Source organism: Coregonus clupeaformis, chromosome 35, assembly GCF_020615455.1.
Source record: "Coregonus clupeaformis isolate EN_2021a chromosome 35, ASM2061545v1, whole genome shotgun sequence".
In the NCBI taxonomy this organism is placed as follows: domain Eukaryota; kingdom Metazoa; phylum Chordata; class Actinopteri; order Salmoniformes; family Salmonidae; genus Coregonus; species Coregonus clupeaformis.
In genome coordinates, this window is record NC_059226.1 from 30,015,471 (window position 1) to 30,029,119 (window position 13,649).

Sequence of the window (13,649 nt, forward strand, 5' to 3'; positions counted from 1 at the left end):
AATGGCTTCTGGTAATCACTCCTTGGAAAGCCCCAGCTGTTCCACCAAGTCGGCATCCATAAAGCTGCCATCGGCACCTGAATCAATAAAAGCGTTAATCGCTAAACTCTGATTCTTGTTCATGAGGGTTGCAGGAAAACGGGGTCTGACAGGGCTATTGAGAGGTTGAAACTGGCTCGCTAAAAGTCTTCCCAAACGTAGCGAGCCGGGCAGTTTAACGGGCACTGGGGACAAGCGGAGATGTAATGTCCCGAGCTACCATAGTAGAGGCAGCTGTTGGTCTCACGTCTACGTTGGCGCTCCTCCTTGGTTAACCCGTGCCGCCCCACTTGAATGGTTTCAGGATCTGGAGGCAGGACCTCTCCACTAATCCCTTGTGGTGAATAATGATCGACTCGTTCTGGTCCACTTCCTGACCCGAATGGTAACCGAGTAGCTGATTGATTGGACGGGCCCCATTGCTTCTCCCTCCTCTCTCGGACTCTGTTATCCACCCGAATAGATAATGCTACCAAACTGTCCAGGTCACTAGGCTCCGGATAGGAGATCAGCTCATCCTTGAGTTTCTCCGACAACCCCTGATAAAAAACCGCTTGTAGTGACTCCTCTTTCCACCCACTCTCCACAGCCAAGGTCCTGAATTCGATAACAAAGTCTGCCACACTGCGAGCTCCTTGGCGAAGAGAGAACAAACACTTAGCTGCGTCCTTACCTCGGACTGGATGGTCAAAAAGCTTCCTCATCTCTGCCGTGAACTCCTGGTATGACGCCATGCAGGTGTCCTGTCGTTCCCATATGGCTGAAGCCCACTCCAGAGCTCTTCCACGCAGCAGTTCAATAACATATGCTATCCTAGCTTTGTCTGTGGCGTAAGAGTGGGGCTGCAGATCATACACTAATCCACACTGCATAAGAAATGAATGGCATCTTCCCAAATCCCCTTCGTACTTATCTGGCGTCGGAACCTTGGGCTCACGGAAGGAAACAGCTCCAGAAGCGGCAGGTGAGAGGGGTGAAGCAGGTGGTGGATGATCCGCCGGCAAACTGAGCTGAGCCTGGATACTCGTCAGACTAGCAGAAAAGTTCCGAACCGAAAACGCTATCTCCTGTAGCGCCGTGCTGTGTTGTCCCAACATCTTCTCCTGATGGGTAATGGCATGGCGAACGGAGTCCAGGTCCGCTGGGTTCATCCTTGGCCGGATCGTTCTGTCATGATTCTCTAAAGCAGAACCCAGAAGCAGACCAGGACAAGGTGAGTAGAACGAAGGTGAGTATTTATTTACAGACTCAAATGTGGAAGCAGAATAATCCAGGAGACGGAGCGGGCAGCGGAGGTGAGTTGGTGGGAGTGAATAGGCAGATCCAATGGTGTCACAGAAGCCACTGACGACCAGGCAGGGGTGGGGTGAATGTTCTGGGAGAATGACTGTAGACAGAGTAAACGGAGGTGAGTACACGGCAAGCAAAAAGTACAGAACAACAAAACTAACTCTAGTAAACTTGAGGCTGATACGCTGACACAACATACTGTTCATGGCTAACGATCCGGCAGGGAATGGATGTCAGGTCAGAGCTTATGAAGTGGAGAGGTGATGATCAGGACCAGGTGTGCAGATAGCTGATGAGATGCAGGTGTGGATAATCGAGAGATCTACCGCCTAGCCTCGTCGCCCGGCAACCAGACAGGGTGCGTTCAGGAACCTCAGGAAACAGACTCCAAGACAGAAAACAGGCAACTCAGGCAAAAACAGACTCAGGAAGCAGGATTCATGACACAGTGCTCCCTTAAGAATGAGACCCTGGTCTCAATGGTGACCCCCCTAAAAGTTAAATAAAACAAATTATAAAAACAAATGAAGTGGGTGCACATATACTACAAATCTTCTTGGAAATACTACGATACACATCATGTTATTTTGAGTAGCACAGCAAATACTCAATCCCTCATCAAAGCAACGTAGGCTTCCAACTAAAGGGGGAGAACACTTGTGGAGCAGGGGAAAGCATTGACATTGCTCTGATACAAATGTAAATGTTTTTGTTGCGTTACTCATCAAGCTTTTAGCACAATGTTATGATTGCCTCATGAAAATTAGGGAGAGAGAGATAGTGTGTGCGTGTGTGTGTGCATATGTTTGTGGTTCTCTGTAGCTCAACTGGTAGAGCACGGCGCTTGTAACGCCAGGGTAGTAGGTTCGATCCCCGGGACCACCCATACACAAAACATTTATGCACGCATGACTGTAAGTCGCTTTGGATAAAAGCGTCTGCTAAATGGCATATTATTATTTTGTCTGTGTGTGCCCTTCAAGGCTGTCTAATGTTTTGAGGTGAGCCAGCGATTGTGTCTCTTCAGCTGAAAGGAAGAGGAAAAAGATAGAGAATGGAAAAGAAGTCCTCCTGGGTCTAGAACTCTGTTTTCTATAAAGTACACACTCCTACACACAGCTCACCACTCCATTTCATACCTTATTTGTCAATGCCATTGTAGGCAGAGTAACAACTGAGCCATTTCTTACACAACACCTCCCACTCAACCACAACTTCCATGATCCTGAGAACACTGAGCAGCTTGCTGTGGATTGTCTCCTCCTGCACAGAATGTAAATCACCCTTTTGAGTGAAAAAATCTAATTAGGACACATTATTCCAGGAAATGAACATGATGTGTAACTGAGGATGCAGTGTCCTCAGCAGGCATTTGGGCTCTGGGAGAGGAGATGGGGAACACAGGAAGTGATAACAGTGTGCAGTAACTTTGGTTTGGTTGCTTCTGTTTTTTATTCACCTGCGTAGCAACTCCAATGGGCTAGAGGGGACTGCTGGTTTATCATTTACAACCAGACTTTCTTCTAATGATGGAGGCAGGAGAGAGATGGGGGCTGTTTGTGACCTTTCAGGCACTGTGGGGGAGGTCTCTCCCTGACGCAATATCTCTGTAATATACAGAGGTCTGCTGCCACTGGGGATATGCATCAGGGAGGGAATCCCTCAGTTAGCTGACTGACCACTCTTAATCGCAGATGGACAGGGACGGACTGGGAACAGAAATCTTTGGCCTGTTTTGTTCTTTGAGGCCCCCACACCAGCCCATTTTTCATTTGAGGCCCATTATAAGCCAAATAATGACAATTTTGAACAAGAAAACCACAATTTAGACTGGGCTATAGATGGAACAGTTCACCTGGCATTTGCCAGAATTGTCGTATGGCCAATCCATCTCTGCCGATGGAGCTATTCTTAAGCCTGCAGTCTTGACCAAATGTTCCTGGTTTCTGTGGTCCAATAGGGTCTATTGTGCCGTTATAAACCAGTACTTATCAGATGTTCTCATGCTATAAAAGTATGTGACTGATTATTGGGCTGGAACATTTATCCTGAACTCCCTTGCAGTGGCGATTTTAGCATGTAAATCTAGGTGTGGCAAACAAAACAAAAACAATTGGGATGCTAGCCAGCAAAGCCACTACACAACACAACACAACACAACACAACACTAAACAATACATTAATTGCACTATAACGGTGACAAACAGTGCCCACAAACTGTTAGGGCCTAAAACTGTCCCAACAGCAGTCCCAACACCTTACCACTGCTACACCTGGCTATCAGCGGAGCCTTGTCTGGCAGGTAAACAGTTCATTCAGCCTCATTTACTGCCTTTAAAAAAAACATAACTGATATGGCTGACTTGCTTAAACAAATGTGGTTTCTACTGACAATTGAGATGTACAGACTATGGCATAAGGGGACGACAAGCGGATAAGAGGCCATCCGCAATTTCGATTAAGACATTAATGAGTGAGCTAGGACGGACGTAGTCAATATAACTATTTGTTAAGCACTTTTGAACATGGGAATTCAGAACTTGGGCCGTTCTTAAAGTATTCTCCCTGTACACCAAGTCAGAACCGTAGGATAAATAAAGGGGGCATATAAGCAGACAATGAAAGCTCTTACAATATTTGATGATTAAATTTCTCTAAAACAGGTTATAGGCTACATGTGCACCACCAAGTCAGAACAGTAGGCGAAATTAAGAGGGGAAAATAGACCAAATGATTAGGGTGAGGCACATGGGCTACTAACAGCTTACTACACAACATACACTTAGTATTACATTCTTAGCTACAGTATACATATCTCCCTGGCATATTACATCATTTATGCAGCAGCAGCATACAATACATTTTTGGACTCACCTTGTTGTGCTGTGCTTACTTGAACAGGAAGTAGGCGCGGCGGTCCATCGTGGACAAATTTTGTCTGGCATTCTCTGGATGTATGGTGCTTTCAAGACAACTGGGAACTCTGAAAAAAACAAGGTCGTATCATGCTGACGTCAGTGATCTTCAGGTCGTAGCTTTAGAAAGAGGCCTGAGTTCCCGATTTACAATTCCGAGTTGGATGACCGTTCAAAACTAATTTTCCCAGTCTGAGCAATTTTTTTCCCGAGTTCCCAGTTGTCTTGAACTCACTGAAGTCAGATTTCCCAGTTCCGAGTTAACAGTTGTTTTGAGCGTGGCAGAAATCATGCTGGATTGACATCATGGCCAATGTTGAGCTTGGAAAAGAGACCCTTAAACCCAGACTTGGAACCACACACCCACTCCACTGAATAGCATGCTAGTGATTGCTTTGCAATGCTTGCAGTTAGCCACTGATTCCTTCCAAACCACTCATTGTTGAATTTGCAATTGTGTAATGTTTATGTCCAATGGCCGATGAGCACCTATACGTTTTATCTATAATTTCTCTTCATTATTTCTCTTCATATGACAAGGATTAAAAAGGATTTGCCAGTAGATTGTCAACTTGATTCATGATGATGACTGCTAGCTAAGATTTTGAAAGTGTGATGTTGACATGATCAGTCCAATCAAAGCTACTGTAGATATAACGTGATTTGACGTCATTTTATCTGTGGCCAATGACCTTGAGCCTTCTTGGATGGGCACTTCTAATGTAACTCTTGAATTTTCGAGCTCAACCCTTAGATTTGGCGGTGATGTAGTGTCCCCATGAGTGACAGAACACTGAGCCAATCACGGCGCAACTACAGAACATTACCAACCCTACGCTCCATATTTTCCGCTGGCTGCCCCACCACCACAGAAAGCATTGAGCTAGGCTGAAACACCTGCAAAGAGACCATGTTTGTATGCGGCTTTATTAACTCAATGATTTGGAAACTGATATGTGACACATATTAATGCCAAAATAACATGCAAAACAGACAACCCCCAAAAAATGTTTTATATATATTATTTTTGTATTTTATTTTTGTTAAAAATGTGGGGCTCAAAACAGGTGGGTCACCACTCCTCCCTTGGGAATAAGATCGCCACACCTTCCATGTCAACAATAGCATACTATGGTTATTATCAAGAGGGCATATTATCAAGAGGGCATACACTAGGCTACAGATTAAGTGGGCAGAGACTGGTGGAGTGCAATGTCCAAGTGACTCTAGATGTAATTCAAAGAGTAGAATCCCCAAAGCCCCTCATCTATCTCTCTCTCTATCACACACACACAAACGCACAGTAATTTATTTCAACACCTCCTACTTTTCTCTCTGGGGCGCCTGCGAGCAGAAGACCCGTTACCTAGTTACAAGCGAGTGATGGTGCGACGAGTAGCCTAATGTAATGTTGGTGGCTTTCAGTGCAGGCTACCTCTCGGACTGTGAACAGTCAGGTGGAAGTGAGCGTAAAAGAAAGTTCATGCCGTTTTTATTTATTTATTTTATTTCGGACACACTTAAGAAAGAACAATTGTGTAGCCTATTAAGTAAACATTTTTGGGTAATTTCTCAAGAGAAAGCACAACTTCACCATTATTTCATCACCCAGCTGTGGATACTTACCGAATAAACGTGTCTGCAAAAGTGAAAGGTAAGATTTCTATGCTTTTTGTATGGTTTTAATTTAGCCTATTACTAGAGCAATATACACTGAGTGTACAAAACATTAAGAACACCTGCTCTTTCCATGACATAGACTGTCTAGGTGAATCCAGGTGAAAGCTATGATCCCTTATTAATGTCACTTGTTAAATCCACTTCAATCAGTGTAGATGAAGGGTAGGAGACAGGTTAAAGAAGGATTTTTAAGCCTTGAGACAATTGAGACATGGATTGTGTATGTGTGCCATTCCGAGGGTGAATGGGCAAGAAAATGATTTAAGTGCCTTTGAATGCAACCTGGTCTCAGAGCATTTCATATTATTCTGTAAGTAAATCCAAGACACTCCATTTAATATGATATGTTACGTTTCGTATGGTATTTATTAATTTGTGGATTTCATCACCCATTTCGTATGATATGTTATGAATTATAATTCATATTATATGTTACAAAATTGCAAACATACAATAAGTTACACATTTGCGAAAAACGTATAATATGTTTTACGAATTTGCAAAACATATGATCTGTTACAAATTCTAGCTAGGTGGCTAACATTAGCTAGCTCATTAATGTTAGCTAGGCTAGGGGTTAGGGTTAAGGTCAGGGTTAAGTTTAGGAGTTAGGTTAAAGGGTTAAGGTTAGGGTTAGGCAAAGGGTTAGCTAAAAGGGTTAAGGTTAGGGTTAGGGTTAGGGGAAGGGTTAGCTAACATGCTAAGTAGTTGCAAAGTAGCTAAAAAGTAGTAAGCAGTTGAAAAGTTGCTAATTAGCTAAAATGCTAAAGTTGTCCGTGATGAGATTCGATCTCGCAACCTTTGGGTTGTTAGACGTGTGCTGTTCATCACAGTGTCTCACCAACGTTCCGTAGGTGTAAAATACAGAGGGGCAAGGTGTTCTTGCAAACCATGCCCACTCCAAACACCCCCCACCCCCCTGCTCACCTCCTCTCACCAGCCGAAAAATACAATAAATGATATTTCTTTTTTTACTTCTTTAGTTTTGATAAGAAAAAAGCTGGGGGCTGATGTCTGCTGGAGATTAATGGACAAGCAGATGGACAGAGCACAGAGTTGAGGTGATGTTTTTAGCACTCAGTCTGGGAGATTGGTGGAAAAACTGGTACAGAGGGCCCGGGGGCTATCAAAAGAAAAAAACTAGAGCTCAGTTAAAGTTAAAGATGATAGGAGAGCAGACTCACCAATGAGCATGATGAGCTCCATCTGTCTGTCCGTGGCTCTGGAGGTACAGTATGTGAGTCAGCAAGCCCTGAAGAGCAGGTCTGTTCTCTCCTCTTCTTTTTATACCCCGTAGAAGAACACCCACAGGATTATGGGGATTCTGCGGGCTCTGGAGAGAGAGGAGGATAAAAATAATAACATTAATAAATCATCAAAAATTCAATTATAGACATGCTGGATCATCACTCCTTAATTTATTCAAGCCTCCTGGCAGATTTGAATATGGGAGTGGGTGGGACCTCGCTCAGATGGGAAATCTGGGTTCCCAGCAGCTTGCCACACACACACACACACACACACACACACACACACACACACACACACACAAACACTTCCCCACCTATTGAATCTGGCACATCCCACACACATGCACACTCAGTATGTGTGGTCATGTGGTATTTACAGTCCATACAGTACAAACACACCATGTTAGGAACTTCTGTAGGTGGTCCAATTATGTTTGTTGTAATAAGAGAACAATGAATGGTAAAACTATTTTGGGTTCCATGGAAAGGGTTCTACATGTAACCAAAAAGGGTTCTCCAAAGGGTTCTCCTATGGGGACAGCCGAAGAACCCTTTTAGGTTCTAGATAGCACCTTTTTTTCTAAGAGGGTATATTATGAGTTGTGTCAGTAGAGCAGTGTCTTAGTTCTGTGACTGTTGGGATGGGATTTTTAGATGATGGCAGAAAGATGGAAGCAGATAAGGTATGTAAACATCTTTGCATGGCAATGACTATGACCTTGGTTCTCACGTGGTCCTGTTTGCATTCAACACTGAAGGAGACTGATTCGAATACTGTGTCCAAGCCATACATGGTGGTTATGTACAGATGTAGGATCTCCATTTGAGCCAGTTTGCTACAGCAGGAAAGTAATCCTGCAGCAACAGGAAATGTGGATTATTATGTGGATTATAATTAATGGACATTTTTGTAGGGGTTGATTGATACATTTGTCGTAGGTAAAATCAAGTTTGAAATTTCAAAGTGGAAATTACAAACTTCAAAGTATTTTTAAACCTCAAATACACTACAAGTAAAAAATGTATTGCATTGCAGGAAAGTTCTCCTGCAACAGGGTGATCAAATTAAGATCCTACAACTGTATGATGGTACTTGACTTAGACCCATACCTTTGGTTGCATATTATTCAGTTACTAACATGACACATGCCAACTTACTTGAGGGCTTTCTGCCATGCTGTATAACCCTTCTTCTTAAAGATGAAACCCCTCACCATATCGGAGTGCACCTTTCAAGTGAGCTTCAGCTTCTCTCGGCTGTCAGGGTTTGTGATGGAGCCTGACTCAGAGTCAAAGAATGTGGATGTGTTTGACAGGCACAATCTTTGCCATATCTACCGCCAGAATAAATTACTCTCCTGCTTCACTACATTGGCTTTGGCTGTCTGTTTAAAGAAACCTTATTTATCCCTCCTTGAATGTTTAGTTGAGATTTTTGTTAGGTTGCTTTGGTTTTGCATGTTGTTTAGCATATCTGATCATTATTTCATAAGAATGTGTGAGGTAGCCTGGTCCCATGCTCTTTGTGCTGTAGCCAACTATCGTTTGGCATGACAACAAGAGAGGAGTTGGCTCAAGCAAACCAGGCTATGTGAGGGGTGTTGTGGGTGGAGTTGACCCTGTCTGAAGGAATGGATTTATTGGCTATCTAAGTAGTGTTTCCCATACCGACTAATTAACTGATTGGCCCATATGGGTAAAACAAGGCTTTTATCAAGAGGCCTGTCTGCTAAGACTGTGTTTGGTTTACAGGTTATCTTTGCCACCAACTATCTAGACAACTTGTCACAACAGCTATTTTTACCTCATGTAATACATTTTACAGTAAAAACAGATTAAGTGCCAAAACGTAATCCCAGTACTATATGTTCGGAGTAATGCAGTGCTAGTTGGATTAGTTAGTGTGTTGTGATCACCTATCTGGCAGGATAATCTTTTGGCCAATTTGTGCTTGAATGCTTTCTGATTGGTGAAAATGGTTAGCTATGTGCTAGATTTCAGGGACATTGAAGTCTTTCTGTACTGATAGATATGTAATTGTGTTCAGTTCCCTTATTTCCTCAAACAATGTGGCTGCTAAATCATCAGCTTTTATTGACTCTGACAGTGGCACGACATGGAAAAACAAGATAGATATTTATGAGGCAAGAATCTTTGAGATTGCTTTCTGTTTGAAGGGCAAGATTAGATTGGGTAAAAAAAAATTGGACTGATACTTAATTAAAAACTAAATGGCCCTTCTGTTTTTTCCGTCTTTTTTTGTGTTCCCTAGATGGTCACAGCTCGCAAAAAGCTTTATCGTCAAATGCCAGAAGGCAAAAAGAACAGAAAATAACAGTTCAAGGAAGCAGTGATTATACCTCCCAGGTAGCAAAGGAGGGTGTTCTACATCTTCCCAGTCTAGTCATCCAGTTAATGGGACCAAATAACAGCTGAGAGTCTTCATTCCCACGGAGAGCTATTATCAACATTTTATCAGAGATTCTTAGAAATAAACTGAATCGTCGAGGCCAGGCTATTCTAGTGTTCAGCGGCCATATAGCACTGTGCATATGCTTCTGGTTCAACTGCAAGTTACCGAAGTTGATGATCACTTGTGATTTATCAGGTCTTTGTTAATGGCTGCAGTTATGAAGTTTATGAAATATGTAACTGAAATTGTTCAAGCAAGTTCATGCAATAAAATGTATTCTGGAGATACTCTGTTTTAAAAAAAATTTAATGTCTTATACGTCCTTTTATTGTGTACTTCTTCTTTTACCATTGCATGTTTTAGGTTATTTTTAGCCATTGGTGGAGTGTCAGGTACTATCTACAAATGTGGTCAGCTTTTAGGGAGTAACAAGTCATTTATGAACTTTAGATTAGGGGCTGCAAAATAGTTGATTAATAATTAGTAAATGGTTTATAAGCATCTACATTAATCATCAACTGAGGTTTTAGTAAGTGCATACTCACATTTATAAATGCACTCATTAAGAATTCCTAAATATCCCATTCATGATATACAGTGCCTTCAGAAAGTATTCATACCCCTTGACTTATTCCACATTTAGTTGTGTTACAGCCTGAATTCAAACTGGATTAAATGTATATTTTTTCTCTCACCCATCTACACACAATACCCCATAATGTTTCACCGAGTTGTGGCTGAACGACGACATGGATAACATACAGCTAGCGGGCTCTACGCTACATCGGCAGGATAGAACGGCTGACTCCGGTAAGACAAGGGGTGGCGGTCTGTGTATATTTGTAAACAACAGCTGGTGCACAAAATCAAATACTAAGGAAGTCTCAAGGTTTTGCTCGCCTGAGGGAGAGTATATTATGATAAGCTGTAGACCACACTATTTACCAAGAGAGTTTTCATCTATATTTTTCATAGCTGTCTATTTACCACCACAAACCAATGCTGGCATTAAGATTGCACTGAATGAGCTGTATAAGGCCATAAGTCAACAGGAAAACAGGGCGGCAGGTAGCTTAGTGGTTAAGAGCGTTGTGCCAGTAACCGAAAGGTCGCTGGTTCTAATCCCCGAGCCGACTAGGTGAAAAATCTGTCGATGTGCCCTTGAGCAAGGCACTTAACCCTAATTGCTCCTGTAAGTCGCTCTGGATAAGAGCGTCTGCTAAATGACTAATTATTATTATAAAACGCTCATCCAGAGGCAGCTCTCCTAGTGGCCGGGGACTTTATTGCAGGGAAACTTAAATCCGTTCTACCTAATTTCTACCAGCATGTTAAATGTGCAACCAGAGGAAAAAAAACTCTAGACCACCTTTACTCCACACACAGAGACGCATACAAAGCTCTCCCTCGCCCTCCATTTGGCAAATCTGACCATAACTCGATCCTCCTGATTCCTGCTTATAAGCAAAAACTAAAGCAGGAAGCACCAGTGACTCGGTAAATAAAAAAGTGGTCAGATGACGCAGATGCTAAACTACAGGACTGTTTTGCTAGCACAGACTGGAACATGTTCCGGGATTCTTCAGATAGCATTGAGGAGTACACCACATCAGTCACTGGCTTCATCAATAAGTGCATCGATGATGTCGCCCCCACAGTGACCGTACGTACATACCCCAACCAGAAGCCATGGATTACAGGAAACATCCGCACTGAGCTAAAGGGTAGAGCTGCCGCTTTCAAGGAGCGGGACTCTAACCCGGACGCTTATAAGAAATCCCGCTATGCCCTCCGACGAACCATCAAACAGGCAAAGAGTCAATACAGGACTAAGATTGAATCGTACTACACCGGCTCTGACGCTCGTCGGATGTGGCAGGGCTTGAAAACTATTACAGACTACAAAGGGAAGCACAGCCGCGAGCTTCCCAGTGACACAAGCCTACCAGACGAGCTAAACCACTTCTATGCTCGCTCGAGGCAAGCAACACTGAAGCATGCATGAGAGCACCAGCTGTTCGGGATGACTATGTGATCCCGCTCTCCGTAGCCGATGTGAGTAAGACTTTTAAGCAGGTCAACATTCACAAGGCCGCAGGGCCAGACGGATTACCAGGACGTGTACTCCGAGCATGTGCTGACCAACTGGCAAGTGTCTTCACTGACATTTTCAACATGTCCCTGACTGAGTCTGTAATACCAACATGTTTCAAGCAGACCACCATAGTCCCTGTGCCCAAGGACACTAAGATAACCTGCCTAAATGACTACCGACCCGTAGCACTGACGTCTGTAGCCATGAAGTGCTTTGAAAGGCTGGTCATGGCTCACATCAAAACCATTATCTCAGAAGCCCTAGACCCACTCCAATTTGCATACCGCCCCAACAGATCCACAGATGATGCAATCTCTATTGCACTCCACAATGCCCTTTCCCACCTGGACAAGAGGAACACCTACGTGAGAATGCTATTCATTGACTACAGCTCAGCATTCAACACCATAGTGCCCTCTAAGCTCATCACTAAGCTAAGGATCGTGGGACTAAACACCTCCCTCTGCAACTGGATCCTGGACTTCCTGACGTGCCGCCCCCAGGTGGTAAGGGTAGGTAACAACACATCTGCCACACTGATCCTCAACATGGGGGCCCCTCAGGGGTGCGTGCTCAGTCCCCTCCTGTACTCCCTGTTCACCCATGACTGCATGGCCAGGCACGACTCCAACACCATCATTAAGTTTGCCGACGACACAACAGTGGTAGGCCTGATCACCGACAACGATGAGACAGCCTATAGGGAGGAGGTCAGAGACCTGGCCGTGTGGTGCCAGGATAACAACCTCTCCCTCAACGTGACCAAGACAAAGGAGATGATTGTGGACTACAGGAAAAAAAGAGGACTGAGCACGCCCCATTCTCATCGACGGGGCTGTAGTGGAACAGGTTGAGAGCTTCAAGTTCCTTGGTGTCCACATCACCAACAAACTATCATGGTCCAAACACACCAAGACAGTCGTGAAGAGGGCACGACAAAGCCTATTCCCCCTCAGGAGACTGAAAAGATTCGACATGGGTCCTCAGATCCTCAAAAAATTCTACAGCTGCACCATCGAGAGCATCCTGACTGGTTGCATCCCCGCCTGGTATGGCAACTGCTTGGCCTCCGACCGCAAGGCACTACAGAGGGTAGTGCGTACGGCCCAGTACATCACTGAGGCCAAGCTTCCTGCCATCCAGGACCTCTATACCAGGCGGTGTCAGAGGAAGGCCCTCAAAATTGTCAAAGACTCCAGCCACCCTAGTCATAGACTGTTCTCTCTGCTACCGCATGGCAAGCGGTACCGGAGTGCCAAGTCTAGGTCCAAAAGGCTTCTCAACAGCTTCTACCCCCAATCCATAAGACTCCTGAACAGCTAATCATGGCTACCCGGACTATTTGCACTGCCCCCCCCCCCCCCCCACCCCATCTTTTTACGCTGCTGCTACTCTGTTAATTATTTATGCATAGTCACTTTAACTCTACCCACATGTACATATTACTTCAACTACCTCAACTAGCCGGTGCCCCCGCACATTGACTCTGCACCGGTACCCCCCTGTATATATAGCCTCCCTACTGTTATTTTATTTTACTTCTGCTCTTTTTTTCTCAACACTTTTTTGTTGTTGTTTTATTTTACTTTTTTATTTAAAATAAATGCACTGTTGGTTAAGGGCTGTAAGTAAGCATTTCACTGTAATGTCTGCACCTGTTGTATTCGGTGCATGTGGCAAATAAAATGTGATTTGATTTGATTTGATTTGATTTAATAACAAAGTGAAAACATGTTTTTAGAAATGTTAGCAAATTTTTTGAAAATGAAAAACAGAAATATCTCATTTACATAAGTATTCACACCCCTGAGTCAGTACTTTATAGAACCAGCTTTGGCAGCATTTACAGCTGTGAGTCTTTCTGGGTAAGTCTCTAAGAGCTTTCCACTCCTGGATTGTGCAACATTTTCCCCATTATTCTTTTCAAAATTCTTCAAGCTCTGTCAAATTGGTTGTTGATCATTGCC